The sequence below is a fragment of the Stegodyphus dumicola genome, chromosome 5 (genome assembly GCF_044657685.1).
Source record: "Stegodyphus dumicola isolate Sdum_Otavi_A_Nest chromosome 5, ASM4465768v1".
Taxonomy (NCBI): Eukaryota; Metazoa; Arthropoda; class Arachnida; order Araneae; family Eresidae; genus Stegodyphus; species Stegodyphus dumicola.
Genome location: NC_140772.1, coordinates 192,746,983 through 192,765,698, shown reverse-complemented (window position 1 = coordinate 192,765,698; position 18,716 = coordinate 192,746,983).

Below are 18,716 nucleotides of genomic sequence, written 5' to 3'. Positions count from 1 at the left end.
TTCAAAAATTAACAATGGGGATTTAAATATTTATTGAAATAGGCTGTTTATATTTTACCGTTTATTTAGAATAAGATTTTCAAATGCTTTTTACTCTTTTTCTCCTCAGCTATTAGCTATTACTTAATTTTCTAACTATTTTTTGTGATAAGTATTTCGAAATTGGAGTTAGGATTGAACATATTCTTTAAGGAAAATGAATGATTTAAAAATTTTATTCCATGATGAGAGATTTTTACTGAAAATTTGTAGTTTAATTTGCTTAGGCTGTAAACAAAATCCTGTTGCAGCAGTCTGACATAAGTTAACACTTTAGAAGTAATTCCTTTAACTGTGCTAAAATTCTCTTACCTTAGAATTATATGGTTTCTGAAAATCAGGGTATAAACTGACATAATTATTTAATTTAAGAAAATTTGAAAAGATTCTAATATTCGATTCTAATAAATCAAAGAATTATCTTATTCTGTCAGTATAAGAATAAGATATGGTTTATATAAAGTCTTGAGCACCTACTCGTCTTCAAAAAAAATTATTTTCCAGTATCTTTGTAAATTAATTAATATGTGAAAGTAAATGTAATTTTTTAATTACGCATGAAAACTGCATGCATAAAAATTTGCGATTATTGTCCTATTCCTAACAGAAATCATGCATCGTAAAGTATGCAGTGGTGCTTGCATCCACCTCTTGGGGCAAAACTTAAGAAAAGGCTAATTTCACTCGCAGTGAAAGTGTGTCCAACCGTTGGTATAGAGGTATATTAAATTTAAAATAGAGAAATATGAAAGTTTGAAGTAACCTAAAAGCAGTTAAATTCAATGCTTGTTTTGTTTCACATACCACTCAAATCAATGCAATTCTACTGCATAAATAAGTACCCAAATTCCGAAAATTTTGAATAGGATATTAGACAATAATATGAATAAAATATACTGTAAATTTCAGCATTAAATTTTTAAACCAAATTTCAGAGCATATTATAATACATATAAATGATATTAATTATTTAAATGTAATTTAAATTCGCAGTTTGATATTGGGAGATATAAACAATCTAATAAAATATTTCGATTTAGCAGGAATCCTTACTTTGGCACTTTTTAATAGAATTTCTTATGATAGAGAAAAAAAAGCCAAGAAATTAGCAGATACAAGAAATTTTCTGTGTCTGGTATTTTGTTTTTAATCCAATGACGGGCCCAAGCCGAAAGCGGTGTAGACGTTGACTACAACTAAGGCCGAAAGCGGTGGTCACTTTATTATGAAGGCACCTAATAGGGGGCCACCGTTGCCTCTTATGAGGGGACGAAGAAATTATATAAATGTCTTCTCCGAGTTTCGAACCTGGACCCTTCGGTACGACAGTCAGAGTCACTAACCACTTTCCCATCTAGGAGCCCCCCTGTTCTTAAACGACAAACTTTTATACAGAACGTGGCTTGTAAAAGGGAGAAGTTGCCATGTCACCCAACCGTTCTAGTGGTTAGCGTGCCGAAGGCCCCGGGTTCGAATCTCGAAGAAGGCATGGATGTTTGTAAATGTATAGTGTCTGTGCGGTATGGCTGCAGTCTAAATATGCGGAGAGTCGAAAGCCCTCTCATGTGATTTGGGTGGAAAGGGAGAAGGGTGGTTGACCCTCGGACACGTCCCTCCCGGGGTGCTCTCCAACAAAATTAGAGGCGGAACTTAACCAAATTGCACTGTCACCTGTAAGATGCTCAAGGCTGTTGCCAACGACAGGCGTAACCTTGCTCTCCTTGCCACGGGGTGCTCTCCAACAAAATTAGGGGCGGAACTTAACCAAATCGCAGTGTCACCTGTAAGATGCTCAAGGCTGTTGCCAACGACAGGCGTAACCTTGCTCTCCTTGCCACGGGGTGCTCTCCAACAAAATTAGGGGCGGAACTTAACCAAATCGCACTGTCACCTGTAAGATGCTCAAGGCTGTTGCCAACGACAGGCGTAACCTTGCTCTCCTTGCCACGGGGTGCTCTCCAACAAAATTAGGGGCGGAACTTAACCAAATCGCACTGTCACCTGTTAGATGCTCAAGGCTGTTGCCAACGACAGGCGTAACCTTGCTCTCCTTGCCACGTGGAATTTCGTGAGCCTGGGTATTATTTAATTATTAATTATATTACTGCCATTTCTGAGGTTTGCTTTATTTCAGCTTGTTTATAAGAATGGCATTTTATGCAACAAATTATGATATCTGAGTTATAGTGATGAGATTATAAAAATCAAGGAGTAATCAATAAATATTTTCTTAATTGAAAATATGGAATGTCTTCATCAGATAGACGCTTAATTTTATTTTATTTTATATGGCCAATAAATCTTATGCACTTATTTTATAACATCCAAAAATAAATTTATTAATTTTAAGGTAAATTAAGGAATTAATTAATCCAAAATTAATTTTAAGATTATTTTTTAAATCATGTTTTATTTCCTAAAATGTATTGAGCGAATTAAAGGGCCAATCAGAATTTTATATATCTATTAAACTATCAAATGTTTGGTCTCACTCAGATGATGCGCATTTTTCCGATACTGATATTGTACATGTACACTACGGAGAAAAAAAAGGGAGGCAGTTGTACATCTCTTGTTCTTCTGGGCCGATTGACGAAATTCAATTTCTGTTTTTTATGTCTCGAAAGCGCGACTTAGGATATGTACACTGCTGGCCACCGTAAATGCAACACCTTGAAGGAAGCATGAAAATAACATGGAATTTACAACATGCATTAGCGGAGGTGAGATATGCAAATGATTAGAATTTCAGCGCAGACGCACGTCACGTGTGCCTGTGGCGCCACTTCAAAGCGCTATTTAAGGCTTGGAGTTTTCGACGATTTCAAGTTTGGCAATTGTGTTTTTCTAGTGGTTTTTCTCAAAAAAACGATCAATTATGCCTCGTAGTAAACAGCGAACATCGTTTGATCAAGTATCCGAGTTCGACAGAGGAAGCATAGTGGTCTACCTAGAGTGTGGATTATCTTTCAGGGAAATCGGTAGTCGTGTTGGACGAAACCAAACAACTGTAATGTGGATATGTGACCTTTGGATACAGGAGGGTACGACGGACCGACGTGTTCGATCGCATCCACCTCAGTGCACCATTTCACGTGATGACAGGAACATTGTGCGCATGGCAGTGACGGATTGCTCAGTCAGATCACGAACCAAGCACAGCACATTCAGTTTGTAACGGTCATCCAGTGTCTGCGCGTACCATTCGACGCCGTTTACAGAAAAGTGGTCTGTCCGCAAGACGTCCATTGGTTCGTCTACCCTTGACGCAGAACCATGGATGTCTCCACCGCCATTGGTGCAATGAAAGAAGGATGTGGACGGTGGAATGGAATGAAATTGTCTTTAGTGACGAGTCACGCTTCTGTCTGTAACATCACGATGGTCGGATTCGAGTCTGGAGAAACCGTAGAGAGAGGATGCTGAACAGCTGCGTTATGCACCGCCACACTGGTCCTTCACCGAGTATTATGGTATGGGGCGGTATTGGATATCACTCTCGCACTCCTCTAATACGCATTGCCGTTACTACATATCCAGCCAGCGCTACATCTTCGAGGTGTTGGAGCCAGTTATCCTTCCTTACCTTCAGGGCTTGCCTACAGCCATATTTCAATTGGATAATGAGCGACCACACGTGGCACGCATTGTCCAAGGGTTCTTCGTCAATCACCAGATTGAATTGCTTTCTGGCCGGCTCGCTTTCCGGATCTTTCGCCCATAGAAAACATGTGGTCCATGGTTGCTGAACGATTGACCCAGATTACATCTCAAGCTGCCACACCAGATCAACTTTGGCAGCATGTGGAAGCTGCTTGGTTTGCTGTACCCCAAGAACACATCCAAAGTCTCTTTGAATCAATGCCGAAGCGTGTGGCAGTGGTGATCTCCAACAATGGCGGCTCCTCAGGCTACTGATTCTGGAAGGAATCACACTTCACAGAAGGCTATAAATTTAACCATTTGATACTTGGTCAACATGTTATCTACTAAATAAATTTTATTGTGATATCTCTTGTCTTTCTTGTTGTCGCAATTTGGGTGGCCAGCAGTGTATGGGATTCATACATAGCATTGTTCTAATATAAGTATTCTGACACAAAAATCGGACTTTTTTCTGAAATAGCATACCAATTTTTTTCCATATTTCTATTCTACGACTCAAATTACGCGAAAATACCAAGTTTTGTAAAAATCGCACGAGTAGTTTTTAAAAAATTAGCTTTCAAAATTTTAGCTCCTCTATGTTAATTGGATTTGTTATATATTTATTAATACCTCTTTTTTTATTTAACTTATTTTATTTTTCTTTTCACATTTCGAAATTCATGTTCATTTGAAATAAAATTTACACACTTTTTATGATTTTTTTTAAATTTGTATTTTTAATTATTTTTTATAAATTTTTCAAAGAACATTTTGAATTATAATCTATAAAATTTTTACCATCATCTTAAAGTAGACGTATTTCTAAGCATACCTGCAAAAAATTAATTTTTTATTCAAAATTTTGGAAGATATATGTGAATTTATATTTTGGCGCGTTTTGAAGTTTGGCATATTTGTTGAAAGCGGTAAAACATGAAATGTGGTTTAGACCACTTTGCTAAAATTACACTCTTTTGCAAAAAAATCGAAGCACCAAGAAGGACGCTTCGATCGTGACTAAACTGGGTATGTAAAAGCACTTTGATCGAACATGCACATGATCAAAGTTTTAAGGTAAATGAATAGGAATTGCTATCATAGCGCTCATTTCTAGTTCGTAATTCGCAAAGTATAAAACCAGTGACAGAGGCGAAAATTTTATCTTTTTTTGTTGCTGCCATTGTAATTCCGTAAAGAAGCAACTAAAGAGCCATTACGACGATATCGAACACCTTACAGACAACTAAACGACTTCCAACGTGGTCGCATTGTAGGGTTGCGTGAAGCTGAGTGGTCATACCGAGCAATAGGCCGCCACCTGCAGCGTGCAGACACTGCTGTGCAAAGATGTTGGCAGCAATGTTTGCTACAAAGGAAATTGCCGGCAAAATGGAAGGCCAAGGAGCACAAATGCGAAACAAGATAGGATGATTGTTCGCCAGGCTCGAACCGTCCCAATGGTATCATTGTCACTATCACGTACTACAACCACGTCTATACCTCCCGTGGTACCGTCCACCATCTCACGGCTCTTGTCTGAGGCGGGGTTACGTTCACAGAGGCCTTTAAGACGTTTGCCTTTGACCCCACATCAACTCCAGTCGTCTGGAGTGGTGTTGCAGCCGATCATCATGGCTGCCCATCGTATAGTGTTCAGCGATGAATCTTGCTTCACTCTTGAAGCAGATGGACACCGTGTTCGTGTCTGGAAATGACAGGGCCAGCCTTGATTTTACAAAGGCATACAGTCAGTAACCCCTGGTGTGATGCTGTGGAGTGCTATTTCTTATGACAGCAGGTCATCTTTAGTCATCCTCCGTACATCTTTAACAGCTCAACGATATGTTGATATCCTCCTGCGGCCGGTTGCATTACCGTTCATGGCACGTCAACCTGAGGCCATATTCCAACAAGATAATACCAGGCGACATACCGCTCGCATATCTCCGGACTGTCTTCGTGCAGATGATACTCTTCCTTGGCCAGCAAGGTCACCAGACCTTTCCTCTATCGAGCATGTATGGGACATGGTAGGCCGCCAGATTCGGGCACCACAAAATATCGCAGATCTGGAGCGACAACTGATGAATGCCTGACAGAATGTGTCATAGGATGGCATTAGGAACCTCTACCACTCTTTGCCTCGACGAATTCAAGCACGCATTACCGCCAGGGGCGGTTCGACCAACTACTAATTTGAACATTCAATGGGTGATTATGAGCCGTGAACAGGTACTATGACCTTGATTTTTTAATCATTTTGTTATCTGTGTATGAGCTCCACATATTCAATTTCATCAAAAACAACTACTTCCTTCATGGTGCTTCGATTTTTTTTTTCAAAAGAGTGTATTTGAAAGGGGAACGATGTGACTTTTTTTCCGCTCATGCACAACGTAAAAAAAGTAGGAATGAGGTGCCTTTTTTCCGCTCCGGCATATAATGGAGGGGAAAGGAAAATCGGTTGCCATATATTAAGAAGTTCGCCAAGTGAATTATTCTTGGAACAAACTGAAAATATTGCGCCAAGATTAATTTTTGAATTTCTTCGTAAATTTCGCACCAAATTTTACAAAATTTTACATCTAGGCAATAATTGAGTCATAGAATCGGAATATGAAAAACAAATTGGTATGTTATTTCAGAAAAGTCCAATTTTGAATCAAAATACCTATATTAGAACAATGCTGTATTATAATGCTATATTATCCTAAGTCGTGCTTTTGAGACATGAAAAACGCAACTTAAATTTTGTCAATCGGTCCAGTAGAACGGGAGATATATAACTGTCCCTTTTTTTCGCAGTGTACCTGAATCTTTGGCAGAAGTTATTAATAATTATGTTAATGACTCAAATGCTACATCAAATATATCTAGGGTTCGTTTACTAAGCTATGTTCGTTTACTATCATCAGTACGATGGAGCATAAATGGTGACAATGTAGTATCATTATTACTGTAGATAAAGTATATAAAAAAAATTCTGGTTTAAAATAGTCGTAACAGAAATTTGTCTGCTCCCACCACCCCAAAAAACGACAGGTTTTACAGAAAAGATGAGCGTATTAGAAAAAGTATACTGATGTACTGCAAGTTACAGAAAGAAAATGTACAAATGCACATACATGTTATACAGCCAGGAGTTGTTCCCCATGCCGTTTAACTCCAATGACTTCGAAGGTGGTCAGATAGAATTCTCTCTTCTTTATGGGAAAACCTTTTCCTGACAAAATTTATCACTGTCAAAATGCAACGTTCCCTAAATTAATTACCTGCTGCTTAACCGCAGCGAACTAGATTTTATTCTAGTATTCTTATTCCCAAACTGTATTCCAGTAACATATACTATTTTCGAGTTAGGTCTCAGTATGATTTACGACAGTGGTTGCCAAAACTGTGTTTTTTCTAACGGTTATTGAAAATAACATAAAAATTTTAAGAAAGGTTTTTATAAAATAAATTTTTATTTAAATTTCATAAAATAATTAATGAACTAAAAGAAGAAAAGTAATTTATCATATGGTTTAATAGGAACAAGAAATTAGCATTTTATAAAAACAAGGTAAAAACTTTATTTCAAAGAGAAAAACTCTTTAAAATATTCATCTACAATTTTATATAACGAATACTTAAAACGCGGAACATTGTATAGTAGGCTTACATTTTTGACAAACAATTCAATTATTAGGTTTCGATATTCAGACATTCACGCTCTTATTATTCGTGATATAAAGTTTTATAAGGGGAATTATTTAATATTTTGCTCCGTATAAACTGTAAGATAAATTCTTTTTTTCTCCTAATTCATAAATAATTTTAGAAGTTGTTAAAAAAAGCTTATTTTATAAAATCTTTATTTTTATATTATTTTCATATTTTTGTCTCAATGATATTAGTCAACTTATTAAATTGAAAAATAATTTTTAACAGTGAATAATCACTCTTTTACTTTGAGCAGTTGTTTACTTCAAATGATCAAAAGCATGCAGCGATTTTACCTATAAAATCAGAAATAATGTCAAAATTTCTTATACAATTCATTTAAAAGTTTTTTTTCGCTTTATTCGTTAATGCCAGCTGCAAAATTGTGAAATTTTTAGTTTGTTCGCTAAATGAAGATATGTACAAAATCTCGTTTTAGCATTAAATTAAACAAAAATTTTAGTACGAAGTGGTAATATCATAACCTTCAAATTGTGTTTCCAGTTAAGAAGTGACTCTGTGTCACAATGTAGCATACATTTAATGCAGAAATGGAAATGAATATTTTTTTATCATTCTAGTTTTTAAAAAATGCCGAAATAATATATATACACTATATCTTCCACATTTATATCTTCTTTTATCTTTTAAAAGTTCAAAACTTTGTAACCAATACATTTTTAAGTATTGAAATTTTAAAAACATAAGCATCAAGTAGTTGGAAAAAATCGAGCGTATTTCGAAAATTCGCAAAAAAGTGAGGAATGATGTTAAAAACTTTGAAACAAATTTCACTTAAAAGGTATTTTCTGCTCTATCCGATGGTGCAAACAGTAAATTTCTGACATTTTATTCGTTAAACTAAAATATGTACTGAAAACTATTTAAATACTCAATAATGGCTCCCTTTTCATTTAATATAGTTGAAATAACATGCCATCTTATCATTAGACCTAATAAAATTTTAAAAGAATCCGATCATATGTGTAAGTCCCAAAACTTTTTTCTAGGATATTGACAAATTTCCTCTAATTGTATAGGACAGCAACTAAATGAGCAATAAAAACTTGAGCTATAGGTAGGTAGGATTGTAGTTAGCTGTTTGTAGGTAGGAATCAAAACTTGAAAACTTGAGCAAATGTAAGTAGGAAATATTAAAAAGTATTTAAATAGTGACTAAATAGGCAGTTGTGTGTGTGTGTGTGTGAAATAACGAGTATTGTTTCAATGCTTAAAGAAAATGAGTTCTTGTATCGCTTCATTCTGCTGAATTAAGAAATTCCTTCCATAAATTAAGAGTCTAAAAGGACAACTTACATCGACAGGAACTGATTTAATATATCTGTAATACTGATCTTCTTAATTTGAAAGTTTTTTAAGACTTATTCGGCAAATTTAAATTTGTCCAAATAGAAAATAAATAAAATGAATTCAGCCATAGTTATTTTATATTAAAAATATAGAAATTAAATATGCAGAAAAATTTATCAGATTTTAAACATGAAAATACGATACAATAAATAAATTCTATTTTGTACAACTTTACTTTTGAGTTTCCATTCCATTTTTTTATCGTAAATAACCGGTAAAATTTACTACGTAACGAAGACAGTTATCGAATTTAAAGTAGTATGGCAGATAATACACTGGGATTTGGAAACTTCGTTGTTAAAACCATTTTCCATTTAACATCAAAGTTTGCGCAATAAATATCGAATAAAAGAACAGCTTCATGTGAACTGTATGCAACTGCAAGAAATATCAATCTCAAAAATTTTTTAAACAAATAACTGAGAAAAACATAAATTGCTTAAGCATGAGGATGATAAATAAGCAAACTCATAACATTAATCAAATTGACAAATATCAACTAAACATGCTAACAGGGTAATTTATTCTAATTAACACTTGTCTGAGCTGCAGGAAATTTGTAAATATCATGTAATAATATCGTCTCATCCTTTAATGAGCGTCTTTTCCTGCGTAGACTTTAATGACTTTTCAGGATAATGGAAGAAGGCTAGCCTTCATCCATCCACAATATTTTGTTTTTAGCAGAAAAGCTCTGTGGGTGGTAGAACAGAATGAGTTATTTACGAAATCATAATTTTCTCTTTAACTGAGTAATGATACATTAATGCAGAATATCAGTAATGAAAACAGCATAAATTGTTATATACGATTTGCAGTTCTATGGCAAAATCTGCAGCAGTTTAAAATTTCCTTTCTAAATAAGAGCTTTCATACATTGTAAATGAGTTTTTAGCATAACGAATCCGGCATCTACAAACAGCAGGGAAAAGCACGTGCAAAGCTGAAGCTTCAAGCAGCCATCTCTTTGAACGCAATAAAAGCACACATAATAAAATAGTCGTTATTAACGCGCATGCGCGCGTCGCCATCTTCTAAATCCAAAAAGTACATGAAGGCCGTTAAAAAAATTCGATATATGAAACCCTAGTGGTTTATCCGCTCAACCAATCGATATGAAATTTCAGATATTATTATTTAAAGGAATGCGCTCGAGAATGTAATGATTTAAAGAAAAGAGCTCTCACAGTTTAAATTTTTGAATGTTAACACTTATTATTTTTCTGCTCAAATTGATCAGAGTACTGAGAAACCATAAATGGTATTAGAAAAATACATGTATGACGAAAACTGCCGGCACAAAACACTTGCAAAGAAGAGCATTGTAAAGGATCAATGACAATACAAGAGAGGAGATGGGAAAAATTTTTTTATTTGAATTACAAATTTTTAACATGTACAACATTTCAAAATAGAGTCATCTCCCGTAACTTTGCAGTTTCGTTGCCACAACGATCCCCCGATTTCAATCGGATGGGTTTCTCGTTCTAGGGTTATCTGAAATTTAAGAAGTACACATGAAATGCACCAGATCGGTCACAATTAAGAGATGTCATAAAACATGAAGTTATACAGCTTTCTTTTGCGATGTTACGTTTGAAAGTGCTGGCAACAATCTTTATTATATAATGCGTTATAATCTCTGAGGGTGGGCAAGTTGAAAACGAGTTCGACCCTCTTCCCCTATCACCAACTCACGAGAGGACTTTCGGCTCGCCGCATATTTAGAATGCCCCCATGTCACACGGACACTATACATTTACGAACATCCCTGCCTTCTCCGGGATTCGGACCCGGGCCCTTTGGCACGTCGGTCAGCAACGCTAACCACTATACCGATTGGGCAGCACCCTGTAGCCATAGTGTTAAAGAGATTGGTTTGGCTTACAGCAGTGTACATCGTTTTCGGGACTAACATGTGCCATTATAATGCTCCAAGTGTCTTTGCACATTTTTAAATACGTCGCAGCTTACATTTAAAAGAACCATCTTAATACAAACCACTTTTTACATCGTGTGAAAAAGGCCAGTTGAATGAAAGCAAGATGGTTCGTATTTTCAATACTTAAAAAAAATGTCTATTTTAATTAAAGTATTTTTTCTGAATGTAATGATAATTAAATTATTAGACAGAAATTTATTTTAAAATCGAAACTGTTTGTTTCGCTGTTACATTACATCGAACTGAAAAAATACAGTACTCATAACTGTTCTTTTTCCCACACTATAATTCCTTATTATTAAGGTCTTATTGACTCACTTTTCCATTTATTATTAATTTCCACATATTATCTCATTTTAATGTTTTATAAGTAATTGTTAACTTGTTTTTAACTAAAAGTCTGATTATTTTGGCTTTAAAATACTGTCATTATGAATAAAACTTGTACGCTCAATACAGAAGTTCTTGTCCAAGCCCAAAATTAATGCAGACTGAGTAAATTTTTTTAATCTTAAAATATGGGCCATCGATGAATAACCGTTATTAAAAATCCTAGAGATTAAAGAACATAATTACCAAATATTAGAAAAGACTTCGAAAGCTTATCGATTAATTAAATCCATGGAGACAGGCTTTTGGAAAATTTCAAAATGTCTTATTTATCATGGCAGTACATCATTTGCAATTTTCCAACATTTGCCCAATCATCTTTTAATAAGCCCACCAGCGGCCGAGCGGTAACGTCGCTGAACACTGGTAGTTCGGTCCGAGGTTCGAATCCCGCGAACGGGCTGGCTGCATGGATGTTTTCGTGGTTTTCCCCATGTGTAACGTCTATACGAGCCAGTTTCCCTTAAAAAGTCCTCCACGAAGGCATTCCTCCCTTAAGGCAGATAGCCCTCGAGTGCTTTGCCGTAATCTAATAAACCAAACCAAACCAAACCATCTTTTAATAAGTTCAAATGGTTAACAATCATTTTTTTGCCAATGAACTTGAAGTTTGAGTTTAAATCCTTGAAATTTGCAGCTGTCTACATCTTTTAGATATGTACAGAAGACGTATAAATATTTTAGTTATGTTTTGTTTGTTTTTGCGTAATTGCTTTAACTTGCCTGTGTGTGGCTGATAAATCACAAACAGTGGCTATGAGCCTTACTAGTATATTAATAAACTATTCAAGATTAGTAAAATTTCGAACTTGAGAGCTTAATATTTATTACAATCGATTTTTTACTATTCTAATTACTTATGATTCTATAACAAATATCAGCATAACGTTTTACAATGGAATGAGATTCGTTAATAATGCAAATTGCTAGTTTATGGGCCTCACCCCGTCGTCAGCTTCGAGCTTCATTCCGTTGTTTTTATTTGTTTTATTACTTTGTTTTTCAATTGGTATTCGAATTGTGCTAGCATCAATTGCTTGTTATTCATTGCATGTAAATCTACAGTCGTTCCCCATTAAACTAATGCTGGAATGTGTAAACATAAATTTTGAGCTTTGGATTAAGAAGTCAGCTGAAATGTGATATTTCAGTACCCTCACGATACCGTTTTCGGTTCTATGTATATTCAAAACATGCTTGCTGTTCCAAATACGCACATAAAGGATGGCCTATAAATCACATCGCCTACAGCAACGAACCACATCCGCTCATACATTCTTATGGGTAATGGGATAAAGTAATTTTTCATCCGAACAGCGGCAAATTCGCTCTCATTAATTCTGGACAAGGTTAGTGTATAATCCGTGCGATATCCTTTGACCTTGCCATTACAATAATTTATTATCCAAGGATAGTTGCTTAAAGATGTAGATCGTGTTTGATGAAATGGAATAATCAATAGTCGATCAGTGACGTGTTTTTTAAACAGCACAGCAGTCCAAAACCATTTGTTTTGCATACAGAGTAGGTTAAAAAAAAAGTTTCGTATATGTCATCAGTTTGATTACGGATGAAATAAAGTTTCAAATTTATGTACACTAGAAAGAATTTTTAAAAACTAGGCAAAATAAAACACAGATTTGAGCTTATTTCAATAAGTAATCCGAGCGGTTCGGAAGACGATACAAGGCTACTGGTCATTAAAGAAGAATCTTTACCAGGAATACATCAATAAAACCTTAAGGACAAATTTAAGACTGAATTTTTCAAAATAGTGGAATTAAAATTGGTGTCTTTCTCTTAATTCTATTGAAAATATATCTTTCGATGCTTTTCGTCTATTTCATCGACAAATATTTTTTGTCTTTGGATGATTACCAAGATTTCATAATAACGACATATTTATGACAGTGCATAATAATGACATATTTACGACAGTGACATATTTACGGCGAAATACTATGCGCTATATAAATACATTCTATATAAAGTGAATTCTAAAATGTTCCAAGTCTTGTACATATGCACAAATCCTCAACTTCATCTGCGCGGGCTCCCATTTTATGAAAGTAAGCTATGGTAGTATACAAGATGACTACTCCCCAACAGAAAGCACTTTGTGCGTCGAAATTTAAGAAACGTGTGTGTTTTTATGCTCACAGTATGAATTTAGAATATACATATCCGCTTGTCTTACCAATGTTAGTAGGCTGAAAACCAGAATCACTGCCGCTGTGAAAACTAAGCTCGCCCGAATATGGTTTGGTTTATTTCGTTATAGCATACTAGAGCTATTTACCAAAGCGGAGGAATGCCTTCGTGGAAGACTTGCTAAGGGAAATGGCTCGTATACACGTGGGTGAAATGTTACACGTGGGGATCCACGAAAACGCCCATGCAGCCAGCCTGTTCGCCTGGAACCGGAACCAGGTCGTAACTACCAGTCTTCGAAGCAATTTTACCGCTCGGCAGCTGGTGGGCTGTCAGAATATGAAAACAACTGCATTGCTGTCTACACATAAATCATTCGAACTGAAAACTTATCGCACATCTTCGCAACATGAAAGGTGACTCTTTTCATCTTTATATCTGGTTTCCTTTATCAAAGATTCTTCTTTGATTCTTCATTTTTCCTTAAAATTTTGACAATGACTTACCAACATACAGTGTATGTTCAATATTTAGTGTAATTTCATTTTTAGATAATTTCATTGAATACCCACATTCAGTTACCTGTTAGTATCTTTAGACCGTTATTAGCAATGAGTTTTTGAATACGCAGACGACGTTTATACACTATTTAGATTTGGCTGAGAATAAAAACGGGGTAACTTTTCAAATGGTTTAAGTTCATTTGTTTCACAGTTGTAAGTATTCATTTTTTTTCTCAATAATATGAATATATAAATAATAATCATATCCTATTATAATGAAGAATAGATTAAAATGAAGATCCCATTTTAATGAAGAATAGATTCGATTCCAATTCAAGGCTCGTTTTGCCAAAGAATAATGAATTTGCAGTGCTACGGATCAAAGCCTTAGCACTGCAAATTCATTCTTGATTTCGAGGAATTGATATTTATTTATTTGGCATAGCAAGTCAGCAAATTATGAAACATTAATGTCAAAAGGTATCGACACTTTAAGGCTTTCTTGGTTTTTTCTCTGTTTAGCTGTAAAACCAAAAATTGTGGTCAAATATAAGTTTGTTTGAAATTAATTTGTGGTCTAAGGCTTATTTAACGAGATCGATAACTCGCTGACATTTGTTGAAGTATCTCAAGTACTCGTTTGATAACAGAGTCTTAGGAAATTTAAGACTAGATTTAAGAGTATTTGACCTAAATCAACGTTAATAATACAAATTTCTGATTTGCCACTTGTAAATGGTTTGAGAACTAATAAATGAAATATTTGAATGAGACAGATTAATGAACAGATATGGAATCTGAGAATTAATATTGGAAATATATAATACGTTTTCTTCGATTAACGAAAAATAATCAAAGTTTGTAAAAGCAGAACGTCTTGGAAAGTTGCAGATATTTTTACATTAGAGTTCTGTTTTTGAGCATTGATATATGTCAGGAACAAAAGAAGTTATAAATAAGACAAAGGAGTTGTGCAATCCAAAAAGCATTGAATATAGTAGTCTCTAGAATTTTTAATAATATACCAGATAACGTGCAGTGACACACTTATTTTTAAATTGGTGACGTTAGAAGAATGATTAGTTTGTAGATTTTAATTAAAAAAACTACGGAAAGTCCCCGCCTAAGGGAAAAACCCTTTCGTAGCGAACTTTCTAAGTAAAGATTAGAAGGTATTTCTTCCGTCTTCTTAACAGGCCTTTGTGGTGTAGTAGAGCAAACTCGGTGCGTTTTCGAGAGGTCCGTGGTTCGAGTCCAGGTGAGTGCATTGCACTTTTCTTCAATTTCATGTTTAAAAAAATTCTACATGATTCTACAATGGCGCCCGAACTAAAAACGGTGGTGGATGATTATTCTCCATCACTGGGATTTGGCGATTGAGTCCTCTGATCCCCAGTCGCTTTTTAAAAGGAGAAGTTTATAAGATATTTCTTCCGCCTTCTTGGCATGCCTTCGTGGTGTAGTGGTCAGCACATTCGGTGCGTATTCGAGAGTTCCGTGGTTCGACTCCCAGCGGTGGCATTGCTCGTTTTCATGTCTCCTGCTTCGAAATAACCTAATTTCTCTACAAGGTTATATTGGGTTATTTGAATATGGCAAAACACATAAAGGACTTAACTCTGCTTAATGGAAGAGATCCCTAAGGAGAGGACTTTCTAAGAGAAATTGTGTTCACGTTATGCGTGGGGAAAACCACGAATTTCAATCATGTAGCTATCCGCTTGCCTTTGTTCAAGCTGCAAGTATTCAACGGTTTTAACCACTCGGCCACTGGTAGGGGAAATTTCTAAAAAAACTGGTTTGTGTTCAGGTTACACATGCAGAAACTATTCAAATGTTTGTGCAAGTAGCCTGTTAGTCGTAATTCGATCACGGGTCATATCACCAGTATTTGGCAGTTTCGCAGCTATTAATGGGAAGATTAATGGGAAGCCATTAATGGGCCATTAATGGGAAGATGCTAAAAAGAAACAAAAAATCGCCAAAAATTAAAGCTTTCTCCTCTTCTGAAATGTTAGTTAGCAGTAGAAACGGAAAATAAAGGAAAGTGGTAAAGGAAATAAATATAAATTAAGCAAAAGGACATTAATGATAGCATTCATCCGAAGCCTATTTAGTAAGTATGTAATGCTCGGTGTAGCTATTGTTTCGGCCGAGAATTTATAAATCGAAACAGAATGCGTAATCCGTGTTTCATGGATCTCGGCATAACCACTATATGTCTTCCATATCATTTAAGTTCCGTTCATTCTTGTGGCATACGTGTCATAAGTGGAACATGCACACAATTTTGTTAACTAAATGAAGAAGGAAAATATTAGTTATCCTACATAGTATCTAGCAGACACAGAAACCCGTTTCTTTCTTTTGAATAAGTATTTTATACGTAATAAGCAGGCTTAAGAAAATAATTTGATGTTACTAGTCTGTGCCTTGAGATTTGAAAAATTTCACTAGCACATTTTGGGATCATTGCAAGAAATGCCAATACATGTCGAAAGACCTAATGGCATTACCTCTTAAGTGCAACTCTTTTGGGGGAGAAGCTGCGCGAAATTTGAGATTAGAGATCAAGGAAGCCGCGGTAAAAAAACTTTGGAAACTTTATATACAGTAGTTATTATTTGCTACATGCTATTAGTCTAAATATGAAATGAGAATAGCTAAAGTAAGCGTTTTATTTTATTTTTTTAATTTGAGTCTTTTTTTTTTTTTTTTTTTAATTATCGGCTTACACAAAACAAATATTTTGTCGAAATGATATACTATATTTTTTATGCTTTTCACGATGAAGATGAATAGCTCGATTGTGACTGTATTATTTCTAATTTTATATGATAGTCTTCTTTATTTTGAAGAAAATGAAGCTTATAATTTCTGGAAAAGAATGTGCCTTTTCGAAAAGTTTGAATTTCAAAAATAAAAATCCTTAACCTATTACTTTCGTTCAAAATATTGTTATTATTAAATAATATTTAACTGAAAGTTTTGAAATGTAAAATGGAAATTTGAAATGTTTCTGTGCTGAACAATAGCTACGCTTTCTCAGTTCTCAGAATTGACTTTGATTCTATGAACGCTGTCACGCAAAATTCTTTCTTGTTATAGATTTCATGCTTAAATTTGGCATTTAGAAACATTATCGATGTACACAAAAAAAGTAATTTTATTTATTTCTTAACTGTTATTCATTTTACTTGTCTTTTCTTAATTTCCAAGTAATGAAAACTTTGAGCCTTGTTTTAAAGCATTTAGCAGTTTTTGAGATTTTTACTTTTTTTTACAAATATGATTATTCTTATTAGGATAGAAATCAAAATGCCGTTTACTTCGACAGAAATAAATAAGATACCTGCTTATTTACTTTTTATGAATGTCAAATTATTCATCGCGTTTCATCGTAACTATCCCAAATCTTTCATAATCTTGACGCCCGAAGTTTCTATATATAAAATTTAAGAAAAGTTGTCCGATTTTCTGACATCAATTATATTTAAAGTATGCGTACGGTTATTGGTGTTGAGAGTGGAAAAGTGATCGACATAGAGGTTTTATCCATAGCCATGTAAAGGGTGTGAATTATGGAAGGGGTCCTCAATCCGCTAAAGCCTTTGATGAGTGGCAGAAAACTCATTCTCGCACTTGCCTGAAAAATCATTTCGGATCATCTGCCAAAATGGAAGCTGACGGAATGATTAAAATTTTTCAGAGGTCTCAGAGTGCAAGGGTTATATTGGTGACGGCGACTCGAAAACATTTCTTTCCACAACAGAAAGCAAACCATACAAAGGTGTGATTATATCAAAATTAGAGTGTGTAGGGCACATCCAAAAGAGGATGGGCACTCGCTTTCGTAAATTGAAAGCTGATTATAAGGGACCAAAGCTTTCAGAAGGCAAAAGTCTATCTGGAAAGGGTCGACTTGAAGATAGTGCGATCAGTCGACTGTCACTGTATTTCGGAAATGCAATTGGCCAGTATGCAGATTCACTAAATGATATACGAAATGCTATCTGGGCTTTATACTTTCATACTCGATCTACAGACAGTGAACAACTGCATAATTTTTGTCCAACTGGTGAATCCTCATGGTACAAATACCAAATTGCTTCTGCGAAAGGTGTTGTGAAGGAATTTCGCCATAAAGTAACTTTACCACTGGCAGTCATGAATGTGATCAAACCAATTTTTAACTCATTGTCGCATACAGAAACGCTGAAATGTCTGTGTCATCCTAAAACGCTGTCTTGGAGCTCTTGCTTAAAATCCAAATGAATCACTGAATTCCACGATTTGGCAAATATGTCCAAAGACATCTGGTAGTGGCCGAATAATTTCAGAAATAGCAGTACATGAAGCAGTTACTCTTTTTAATGATGGTAGAAAGGGTAGATTATCTAAGATATCTGAATATACACCCTGGAATTAATTGCATTACTGCACAGTTCAGAATTGACTATAAATGTGTAACTTCTTCGAAGAAACGAGCAATAGCTTGTACCGTTGATGCTCGTCGAGCCAAGCGTCATGCAAAAATGCGTGAAATTAAAAAGAATTATAAAACTGAAGGAGTAACATACCTTTCAGGAGCATTTTAATGCTAATAGTGTATGTATTACTATCATGTGAAATATCTGTAGTAATATACTTTGTGCATTAGTAATATTTGTTGTAATTTCACATCACGATACGAATAGTCTTATTAGTGTGAAATGTTGTGAAAATGGTTAAATTTTTACCTTTTTGTTATATTCAAAGGTTTTCGAGAAAAGAGTATCAATCTGGAAGTCAGATTTTGATCTCTATATTAATCACTGACGTGATCTTCGTGATATCATTTCCTAATTTGTATTACAGAAATTCTCAAATTTATTTCTGTTAAATTGCAGCTTAATATGAATTAAATAAAGCATTTTCCTTTTCGAAATCATTATATTTCGAAAAGGAAATTAGTCAACAATTAATAATAG